Consider the following 10,288-nt stretch of genomic DNA (forward strand, 5'->3'; position numbering starts at 1 on the left):
CAAGTTTTGAATTTCCTTCTCCAATGAATTTTCCTATAAATCTTCCATCATCTTCCTAAGAAAACTCTCAAAGTTCAAGTTTTCCTAAGAAGTGTTTCCCATTTCAAAAGGTTCATCTTTTCTCAAGAATCACTTCCATTTTCCCAGGATTTTCAACCATTCATGATTTTCCCACAACTTCATGAACTTTCCCGTGACTTCAAAAACCCTTTTTTTTCACATGAGTTTTCCTGAAAAATTGACTTTCATCTTTTTTCTAAGAGAATCTTTTCAACTCCAAATATTTTCCAAGCATACATCATGTTTTTCCAAGCTGCATTTTCCAAAATCTCACAGCACATGCCTGAATTCTCTGTGCATTTAGGATAGAACATAACTTTGATAATTTCGCTAAGTCAAGCATAATTTTGGTCCTTGGTTCGATTACCCCTGTTAAAGGCGGCAGGAACGGTCGAACCTCGTACCGACAGGTCGAGCCCCATCCCATGGATTTTCCCGCAATTTTCAAAACGGAGGCGAGTATTTCAAAACAATTTCCAAAATCCGGTCAAAGTTTGAATCGCGAAAGCGTTTCTCTCTTTCTCTCTTCCGCAAGGAAGGGAAGACGGGGGGAAAAATTCGTGACGAAAACAGGTTTGGCGACCGTGATGGGACTGTTTTTGTCTTACCTAAATTATGCTTGACTTAGCTCAATTATCAAAATTATGTTCACAAAATGTCAGCTCTTTTACTTTCAATATCATGTGAGCCTAGGAGCCTAGATTCTGACCTAGCTGACATTGATTGCATATAGCTTAGGCATGGTTTGGTAGGACCATATTGAGGAGATATTTTCATGCTCATATAGACTTAGGTCTAAATACAATCCACCTCAATTTAGGATCTGAATGCAAACAATGTATGCTTCTTCAAAATTTTTTAAATCTATCTCTCTAGGACTTAGAGCCCTCTATTTCTTGCATGTGATCATTTTTTTCAAAACTCCCTTACCTATCTTTACCCGGTCTTCACGTTGCTGGGCTCTCTTCCAGAACCATAGTTCGGAACAGAGCCTCACAACTGGGCCAACTATTTGGGTTAACACCCCCCTACTACGTACCGCGGGCCACAGTCCGAAGTATATCGGTAGGCGCTCAAGGATGTTGGAAAACCTTACCTTAGAACCGGAGTGAAAATTCTATGCCACGTACCTCGGATCTCGATTCGGGTATATCGGCATAACTGGATTGGACAAAGATGATCTGAACTTAGAGTTAGGATTAAGGTCCTACAGCTGTTTTCAAAATGATGCATCTAGAGTCAGCTTTTTAGGGAGTGCTGAATGTGCATAAATGTTTATGCAGGATGTGAGTTTGTATGCTACTTTTATTTCTCTCATATTTTTTTCAAAAATATCTTTCCAAATATCCATATTCTCATATTTTCCTTTATTTTCTAAAACCCTGGATGGTTTTTCCCAAATATCCCTTTTCTTCCAAAACTCCAGGTGACTTTTCATTCTCCCTTTCTATTGGATCTCGAATTTCCAGCTGCATTTTTATCCTGCCTGCAATTTTTCAAAATCATATGTTTTCTCTCATTGGATTTTCGATCCTGTTGTTTACTTGCAAAATTCTTCACCGCATTTTCCTCGTGCATACCTTGATTATTGTGGTGGAAATTGTTTACCCACTTGCCTTCTTCTTACTTTAAATCTGTTTCCGGATTGTTTTTCCAAGAGGTATCTCTTTCCTTCAAAATGGTATTTTCCTCGTGGTTGACGACCTCGCCTAGGTAACAAGGCACATTTTCCGTTGTTCATTTCTCTTACAAAGAATGACAACATAATTGTCGTGACTCCAACGACGACTCCATCCCTAGTAATGGGATATTCTTCCAATTGTCCACCATATAATTTTCTTCCCAATCCAAAAATTTCCTCAGAGTCTAATCAAGACCTTATCCTGCAGAGAGCCTTCGCAACATTTGATGGTTCAGACAAGGTCAGGGAAGAAGACCGCACCAATTCAGCGTATCAGTTACTCATCAACATCAGAAGGAGAGATGAATTCGCCAAGGTCAGACAAAGACCAAGAGCAGCCAGAAGATGATGGTATCGACCCTCAGATGTACGCAATGTTTCAGAAGATGATGAAGAGGATGATGAGTGAGCAGGCTGGCACCAGCTCAGACAAAAATCCATTCAGTCAGAGAATTAGAGATCGTGTGGCCAAGAGGTCAACCAAGTCCTCTGAGGAGAATGTTCAAGATACTTCAGACGAAGATGATACCGATGAAGAATATGAGGTGCCTCCGGCATTTCATAAATGTGGCCAAAGGAGGAGTCACAAATCAAAAAGTCAGGTCGCAGAAGAGCCCCTGCAAGCACAATTCAGAGAAATGGCCAGAGTGGTCAAGGATCTGCAAGCCCGCGACAAGGGCAATAAAGTCTTCACCAGCGAGGACTTCTACGACGGTTTAGAAGGGGATGATGATCTGGAGAATCTTCCCCGAAAATTCATCAAGTTCGATGGTTCTGGCGACCCAAAAGCCCATCTCGCCATGTTCTTCGCTGAATGCTCTAGGTTCAAAAGAGACAATAGAGCACTGTTCTTATGCTTTCCTCGCAGCCTGGAAGGAGTCGCGTCCAAATGGTATGCGGAACATGTCAATCCTATAGAACTGAAAGAGTTCGACAAAGTCGTGAATTTGTTCGTTGAACGATTCTTGTTCAATACTGAAGCGCTCCCAACATTAAGCCATCTTTGCAATCTAAGGCAGAATGAAAATGAAAAGGCAAGGGACTTCATTCGCAGATGGAGAGAGAACTGCAACAAAATGAGGGATCCTATATCAGAAAGGCATGCTTTATCCTTAATCCTCAACAATTTTTCGCAACCTCTGAGAGGATTAATCTCTACCTCACCCTCCAAGTATTTCGTTGAACTCATTGAACGAGCTGAATGGCTCGAAATGGGAATAGAGAATGGAGTCTATGAAGGCCTTACCATTGCAAGAAACAGTCAAGATGCCAAAAAGAAGGCTCACTTCACTTTGGCAGCTAAATCTTTCAATAATAGCAAAGGCAACAAGAATGATCATGGCAACAGTTTGGAGGGAATCAAAAAACAAAATGGGAAGGACATCAACAGTGATAAACCTCTCCAATCCAGCCCTCAGCATCAAAAGAAAGATCAGGAAAAATCAAAGCGCAAGGACTGGAGAACTGATCGAGAATTCACCCCTCTGGATCAGACACTCGAGAGTATCCTCGAGTATATGCTTGAGAAAGACCTTGTCCGATTGCCTAAAGCTGCTGATCCTCCAGCAATTATGGGCAGATTCAAAGAACAATTTTGCAAGTTTCATCGAGCAGTAGGGCATGATACAGAAAACTGCTTCGTCCTTAAGAACATTGTTCAAGACTGCATTGACAAGAAGCTCCTCGTTGAAGATGAAAAGGAAGACTAGTCATCCTGACAAAGATTTTTTCTACAATCATTCAAGAAGATGACAATGCCAACAATTTCCCATTTCCCATCTTGCTTTTTCAAAAGAATAATGTAATCCCATTCTCTTTCCTTGATTTTAAAGCATCAATAAAGTCATCAAATTTTTTTTTCAATAGCTTGGTGTCGTCTTATTTACTTCCTCTTCCTTTTCATAATGTCTCTCTTGTGAGGAATGATCTTGAGGACATCTATCAGTCAAGAAACTTGTCGCCTTATTCATCAATTGTCCTTCTTCTATTCAAAACTTTCTCCCTAGTTACACTGGGGCATTTTTTTGAAAAATTTATCTTTACCTCAAAACATCCTGTACGTAGGCAGGATAAACCATTCTCTCATTTTGCATATATATGCACTCATTTGCATTCATTTGCACTTCATTTGCATTTCATGTGCATGTGCATTGCATTTGCATTGACTATGCACTTAATTTCATTCCCCTTCAGGTTAAGGGATAAACCTGAATCATTTTCCATAATTCTTCAATTTCGACCCTCGGGTCATCCAATTCTTCAATTTCGACCTCCGGGTCACCCAATTCCCAATTTTAAAATCACCAAAATTCTCAATTTCGATCGCCAGGTCATCCAATTTTCATTCCCCGTTCAGGATAAGGGGATAATCCTGAAACCATTCATAGAAGCAATCCAACTCTCTATAATGGTCCTTGTTCTTCATTGAACTGATAGTGTTCCTATGTGAACTGATAGTCGTTCTTCATCGAACTGATAGTGTTCCAAGCGAACTGATAGTCGTTCTTCACTGAACTGATAGTGTTCCAAGCGAACTGATAGTCGTTCCAAGCGAACTGATAGTCGTTCCAAACGAACTGATAGTCGTTCTTCATTGAACTGATAGTCGTTCTTCATCGAACTGATAGTGTTCCAAGTGAACTGATAGTCATTCTTCATCGAACTGATAGTGTTTCAACCAAACTGATAGTGTTCCAAGTGAACTGATAGTCGTTCTTTATTGAACTGATAGTGTTCCAAGCGAACTGATAAGTGTTCCAAGCGAACTGATAGTGTTCTAAGCGAACTGATAGTCGTTCCAAGCGAACTGATAGTCGTTCCAAGTGAACTGATAGTCGTTCTTCATTAAACTAATAGTGTTCAAGTGAACTGATAGTCGTTCTTCATTGAACTGATAGTGTTCCAAGTGAACTGATAGTCGTTCTTCATTGAACTGATATTGTTCCAAGTGAACTGATAGTCGTTCTTCATTGAACTGATATTGTTCCAAGTGAACTGATAGTCGTTCTTCATTGAACTGATATTGTTCCCAGTAAACTGATAGTCGTTCTTCATTGAACTGATAGTATTCCAAGCGAACTGATAGTCGTTCTTCATCGAACTGATAGTGTTCCAAGTGAACTGATAGTCATTCTTCATCAAACTGATAGTGTTCCAAGTGAACTGATAGTCGTTCTTCATTGAACTGATAGTATTCCAAGCAAACTGATAGTCGTTCTTCATTGAATTGATAGTGTTCCAAGCGAACTGATAGTCGTTCTTAATTGAACTGATATTATTCCCACCGATGGTTGTTCTTAATCGAACTGATATTGTTCCCAGCAAACCGATGGGCGTTCTTAATTGAACTGATATTGTTTCCAGCGAACCGATGGTCGTTCTTAATTGAACTGATATTGTTCCCAGTGAACTGATAGTCACCTCCTTTGAGGAAAAGAGAGGAGAATTTTCGTCACGGATGCGTTAAGCTGGACCTCATGTGCTCTCTTTCATCAAGGATTTCAAGAAAATTTTGTCAATTTGTCAATCAATTGTTGATTTCAAAATTTTATTGCATAAATCTTTACCTCAGTTTACCTTCAGCATTACTTTCAAAAGAGTGAAGCTTTTGCGAAAAGAGATTCAATCTTCAAATTCGTTCTATTTGACCAAGCAAAAGGATGAAGGATAAATCCTCGATATGGCCAGAAAAGAAGATTCAATGTTATTGAAAAGTCGTAGATGATCGATATTGATCACAGTCAATGGCGCATCTTTAAGGTTTATTCTTGTAAAGACAAGGCAGTGGAAATATCCTGAGCGCTAGAAAAGAGAGCGTTTACCCAAGCCCCGTTTCCTCAAAATCACCTAAGCTGCAATTAAATATCCGCAAAAGGGAGCTCTCACCTGTCGTCAAGATGAAGGCGATATAGGCGAGTAGACCCCTGAGGCCAAAGAAGATTCGAAACATCTCCAAGATGACGGAGTTTGTGACGGGTCCTTCCAGGGAAAGTCCAAAGCACTGTCGAGATGAAGGCAGATGCGATGAACCTCTCGACAATCCCTAAAAGATATTTAATTTCAGCTATCACCCAAAGATCTCTAAACCCATCGCCCAAGAAGGATCGAAACATCTCCAAGTTGAAGGAGTTTGTGACGTACCCTTCCCAAAAGAGAGAAAGAGAGGAAAAAGAAAGAGAGAAAAAGTCAGAACATCTCCAAAATAAAGGAGAATGTAGCAAAAACCCAGAGAGCCAAAAGAGTGCAGAAAGATTGTCAAGAGAGAAGCTCCCAGGATATCAAACTGCCAAATTTATCAAGAATCCTCTTTAACTTTGTGAAATTCTATTATCAATATTCTTTCACCAATTGCTTTCATAATATCAAATTCTCTTTCCTGCTCATATCAAGGAAATTGATAACTTCCTTGAAAAAGGACAATTGCAAGCAATTTGGATTTCCAATCTCGATTCCACGAAGTGAACCTTGTTTGGAGGTAATGCTTTGGGTAGAAAAGAAAGAATATCTTTGCAACAATGTGCAACATTTTCAAATATTTTGAATCAACAGCAAAATTTCTAACATTTTGACAATATTTTCTAGCTATCCTGACATGAAGTGAGAGCTCGATATCCGTCTTCGATGCATCCTGACACCAATTTTAAATCCCTCCTAAGGACTTGATTCCTTCCCTTCTTTGAGAGCATGAACTCTCAAATTTGCACACTTCCCTGTGTCCCCACTGTCCCACCATAGACAGTCTCATTTCGGTTCGAGGTCGAACCACCAATCATTTCCCGCAAAAGGCAATTTCAAAAGCTGATTTTAGTCTCAGCAATGAGACGCCCAAAACCAATCCCTTTTCAAGCTTTAGGGACCCCATTTTCCTTCCTTTTGCAAAAACCCTATTGGATTTATTGTGCAAAATCCAAAGGTTCCATCATGGTCTCTTCCTTCGAGGATTCCATTCCATTTTCCGCCCGATCAGGATAAGGGTACAAACCTGAGCCTCAATCAAAGAGGTATTTCATTTTCCGCCCGATCAGGATAAGGGTACAAACCTGAGCCTCAATCAAAGAGGTATTCCATTTTCCGCCCAATCAGGATAAGGGTACAAACCTGAGCCTCAATCAAAGAGGTATTTCATTTTCCACCCGATCAGGATAAGGGTACAAACCTGAGCCTCAATCAAAGAGGTATTTCATTTTCCGCCCGATCAGGATAAGGGTACAAACCTGAGCCTCGATCAAAGAGGTATTCCATTTTCCGCCCGATCAGGATAAGGGTACAAACCTGAGCCTCCATCCAAAGAGGTATTTCATTTTCCGCCCGATCAGGATAAGGGCACAAACCTGAGCCTCACTCAAAGAGGTATTTCATTTTCCGCCCGATCAGGATAAGGGTACAAACCTGAGCCTCACTCAAAGAGGTATTTCATTTTCCGCCCGATCAGGATAAGGGTACAAACCTGAGCCTCACTCAAAGAGGTATTTCATTTTCCGCCCGATCAGGATAAGGGTACAAACCTGAGCCTCAATCAAAGAGGTATTTCATTTTCCGCCCGATCAGGATAAGGGTACAAACCTGAGCCTCGATCAAAGAGGTATTCCATTTTCCGCCCGATCAGGATAAGGGTACAAACCTGAGCCTCAATCAAAGAGGTATTTCATCTTCCGCCCGATCAAGTTAAGGGTACAAACCTAAGTCTCATTTCGATGAGATATTCCATTCCCCAATCAGGTCAAGGGTCAAAACCTGAGCTTTGTTCCATGCGAGGTATTTCTGTCCCATCAGGTTAAGGATCAAACCTGAGCTTCGTTCCATGCGAAGTATTTCTGTCCCATCCAGGTTAAGGGCATAAACCTGAACTTCACTCTCATAGAGTGAATCTTTTCTCTCCATTCTTCGCTTCATATCTACCATCTTCCTCGGGCTAATTTCTTTACACCCAGTCAGATCCTTCTAACTGGGGCATTTTTTTCGTATAGCCCAAATTTGGTGTGTTTTCTTTGCCACTAAGCTCGGCCATGAGCCGGCTTAGTAGCAAAGAGGGGCATCTGTAAACACCCCAAATTTTCACTCACCTCCCCAACATTTCCACCAAGCATCAACATCCAGCCTCTGAAATCGCTGGAGAGCAAAATGGTCATTTTCTGAGCCGGACCTTGCAAAAGTCCAAATTTCATCTGCAACTCTCAAAATTTCTCTAATTTTAGCTCAGATGTTCAAAATTTTACTCCTGACAGGAGACAGACATCTCCAAGTCTTGATTCAAGATTGCATTTCATAAGACATGACATTGCATATCATTGCATGAGCATTTCAAATCACTGCACTGCACAGCATGTCATTTCGAGGTCCAGAACTCTTGATTTCAAAATTTTCAATCCAGATTAGAATTTCAACTCTTTTCAAAATTGATTTCAAAACCCTGGGTCTTCAAAATTATCAATTTTTCCCATTTTACCCCCAGGACTCTGAATTTCAAAATATTTCCTCAGGAAAACCATCTGGATAGTTTTCAATATGGATTTGAGTCACTTCACCTCAGATTTTGCCCTTTTTGACAATTTCAAATATCTTTCTTTTACAAAATCGCCCTACAAGGGCCAACTCTTTCCAAAATTCTTGTTTTGCCCATTAGTCCAGATTTTATGAAAATTCCAAAAAGAAGTTGTGGTTTTATCCTTATTTCAATAAAGAAGCAATGTGGGACCCACACTGAGGTGGTGTCACACAAGCTTTCCTTTTGAAAATTTGAATTTTGAAAAACCCAAAAATATAGGAGCCTTGTCCCCTGGATTGGTGCCACTTGTCATCTCTCTCTCCTCCCATTTCCATGCCACGTGTAAGTATGGGGCTACCCTAAGAAGCCGCCACATGTCATCCCATTTTATCTGCCATGTGTCAGCCTATCCATCCTGCGCCATGTGTCATTTCAAAGACTACCAGGAGATGCCAAGTGTCATAGGTTGTCCTGTCTAGAAAAAGTGGAGTTTGTCTCCTCTGAGGTGGCGCCACTTGAAGTGTGTCTCCTGCAGGGGACACGTGTCAACCTCTCCCTCCTTCTAGAAAAGTAGCCTGACACATGTCTCTCCCTACTTTTCTCAAAAAAAGTAGGGGACATGTGTCACTCCTAAATTCCTACAAAAAAGGTAGGCTTGTCTCCTCTGAGGTGGCGCCATCTGGAGTGTCTCCTGCAGAGGACACATGGCAAGCTCTCATTTCCTCAGAAAAAGCAAGTGCCATGTGTCATTTTCTGCTTTCTTCAGAAAAGCTAGAATTCAAATATTCAAAAATTCCCATAGGTGGCGAAAATCAAGAACTCCTACCTTTTTCATCCTGTCTGAGATGGCGCCACATGGCTTGGCCCACCTTCTCTCCCCTCTGCCACGTGTCATTCTCTGCTTCTTTCAGAAAAAGTAGAGGACACATGTCTTCTCCCTACCTCTTTCAGAAAAGTAGGAGACACATGTCACTCCTGGCCTTCTTCAGAAAAAGCAAACCATTTAAAATTCAAACAAGGCATTAGGTGGCGAAAATCCGGAGCTCTGATTTTTCCAGATGGCCTGTGAGGGCGCCACATGTCCCTTACCTCCTTCTCATCCCTCTGCCACGTGTCATCTTCTGCTTCTTTAGAAAAAGTAGGTAACACATGTCTCCTTCTCATTCCTTCAGAAAAAGTAGAGGACACATGTCCTCTCCCTACTTTCTTCAGAAAAGTAGGAGACACATGTCACTGCCCTCTTTTTCCTCCCTCTTGCCACATGGCATTGTAGGAGCCACCCTGAGGTGGCGCCACATGTCCATCCTCCATTCCTCCAGGGCCAACCTCCATTTGAATTTCAAACTTCCCCCTGAGGTGGCGCCATTTGAGAAAGCCTCTCCAGACAGCTGACACTTGTCCGCCACATGTCCAGATCTCCTTTCTCCAGAAAAGGTAGAATTCAAATTCCTCTGAGGTGGCGCCTTCTGAGCCCACTGCTCTGACCTTCTGACATGTGTCAAACACCTTTTGAGGTGGCACCATTCCAGGACTCCACTTGGCTCCATTTTTATTTTTTATTTTATTTTTCATAAAGGTAGCCCACCATGAGGTGGCGCCGCCTGAGGACTCCCTACAAAAGGTGAGTTTGAATTTCAAATTCCAAGAGAGCACCCTCTGAGGTGGCGCCTTCTGGGAGCTCCCTGCAGAGAGAATCAAGCAAACTTTTGAAAATTTCCAAATTCCCCCTGCTGAGGTGTCTCACCCACAAAATTTCCATTTTTTATTTTTCTCAAAAAAATCAAAATAGCCTTTTGAGGTGGCGCCACTTGAGGGCTCCCTGCAGAAGACAAATTCGAATTTCAAACCCCTCAGATGGCACCCCCTAAGATGGCGCCACATGGAGGGCTCAGATTGAACCTGTTTGAATTTCAAAATTTTTCAGAAAAGTTATAAAAACAATGGTTCACACCCAGCCTAAAGGAGATCATTTTTTTTAGCTCTGGTGAACTTGGAAAATCCGACCTAGCCTTCCTAGAATCAGATTTTGAACTGTGGAATTCGTGCCCCCTTAGGCTCATTGA

This window comes from Nuphar pumila, chromosome 4 (genome assembly GCF_984573655.1).
Source record: "Nuphar pumila chromosome 4, dmNupPumi1.hap1.1, whole genome shotgun sequence".
Taxonomy (NCBI): domain Eukaryota; kingdom Viridiplantae; phylum Streptophyta; class Magnoliopsida; order Nymphaeales; family Nymphaeaceae; genus Nuphar; species Nuphar pumila.